The sequence below is a fragment of the Camelus dromedarius genome, chromosome 5 (assembly GCF_036321535.1).
Source record: "Camelus dromedarius isolate mCamDro1 chromosome 5, mCamDro1.pat, whole genome shotgun sequence".
Classification (NCBI taxonomy): Eukaryota; Metazoa; Chordata; class Mammalia; order Artiodactyla; family Camelidae; genus Camelus; species Camelus dromedarius.
In genome coordinates this window covers 17,136,020-17,137,883 of record NC_087440.1, presented here as the reverse complement: position 1 = coordinate 17,137,883, position 1,864 = coordinate 17,136,020, and positions in this window count along the sequence as shown.

The window sequence follows — 1,864 nt, the reverse complement described above, 5'->3', positions numbered from 1 at the left end:
TACTTGCAAATCCTGTGAAATGCCACTGGGACTGACAATCTCACCCAGGGAGGAAGGACAGGAAATATTAATTATAAGGTTGTGATTCAATTTGGAAGACGCTAAGGGTAGCGTCTAAATTTAGAATGAATGTGCCACAGAGTGTTAGTAATTTGCCCCTCACTGCTAGTCATTTCCGCCTGGATCCTGAACTTGGTTTAATTAAGATTGAACCTTGAGAACCGAACAACATACGACATTGTTAAAAGAGCAAAAAGAAAGGATCACAAGGTTTTAGAACGAAATTAGAAACTCTATATAAGGCTGATAGCCGTTTCTGAGGCAAAAATAATAGTACCAGTGGGTTAACGTCTATGAAACTGCACTGGAAGGTATAAAGTCTTATACATGTAGGGGATTATTACTATTATTATATAAAAGAATGCTGGGAGAGGGAGAGAGGCCTCTTGGTGGGAGAATCATAAATCTTCAGGCTGGGAAAATAAAGTAAGTGTATACCTCTGGCAGAGGAAACAGTACAAATGTGAAAGCAAACAGCAGCCAGGTAAAAACCTGTTCACATGCCCACGGCTGGAGCGTTTCCTGTGCACCAGTTGGATGTCACAGACCACTGGAGCTCAGCCATGCTGCAGTTATCACCAGGGGGGTTTCATTCCCGCAAAATATTTCCAGAAGAGCCGTGAACAAGGGCACGGAGTGCTATCATAACATTATTGCACGGTCATCTGGGATTTGCATACGGTAATTAGTGGTGGATTTAGCACAGAGTTAATAAAGCTGAAGCTTCAAGGCCCTGGTGAATGCGGGGAGCTGAGGGCGGTGTGGAGTGTTCCCCGTGGCAAATGGAAAGCAGGTGGCACTAGTAAGCATTCCTGGCAAACTGCCTGAAGATGTCACAGGAGAAAGGGTCCTGAAGTGCCAGGGCTCCAGGCATATGTTGTGATTTCTCTTCTCATCCTAAATAAGTACGGACATCCATAGCTATATTCATGCATGAAACAAAGACGAGGCATCTGACTTGATTTCTTTCCTCTGATTCATCTGTTTCCGTATAACATAAAGTTTAGTTAAAACTGACCTGACTCAGCTTTTCAGCAGAAACTCTAAGACGCCCACAAGTCTAATTTACCAATCAGTCACCAAGTTCTCACAGAGCAAACACACTAGTCAACAGACCCTTTAGAAGGGCCTCGCTGTTTTGCATGCAGCACCTGGAGCGCGGTTCTGGGAGGCGCATCACTCTGACATCACTGCAGGGCTTGCCTCGTCAGACACATGCTCAGTCGAGGCTTGCTGGGTTTTCCCTCCACTTCTCTTCACACATTAAACATCTGCCCATTTGCCAGCCCTGCTATCAGTGTTTTTTAGATATAATTTCATGGCAACCCTAAAAGACGAGCATTACTACCACCCCCATGTTAGAGAACCCAGGGGCAGCCACACAGCTGGTAAGTGGTTTGGTCTTGGTTTAAGACAGGTGATGTGCCCCTTAAGCCATTGGTTGTGCTGCCTCCAGGAGCTGAAACCTGATAACCTCCTGCCGGCTTCCTTTCTCCAGTGCATCTTGGCTCCAGATTATGCATTAAACCAGCGGTTCTCATCTAGGGGTGATCTTTCACTCCAGCAGACATTTGGCAATGCTGGATGCCTTTCTGATAGTCAGGACTGGGGAGTGGGTAGAGGTCAGGGATGCTGCTAAACATCCTGAACGCACTGGGCAGCCCCCACAATAAAGAATTATCCAGCCCCACATATCAACAGCACCACTGCTGAGAAACCCTGTGCTAAATCAATACCAAATAATCCATCTCAGACACATCATCCCTCCTTATTCCTTTCCTGACCAAACCGATACTGCATTCTC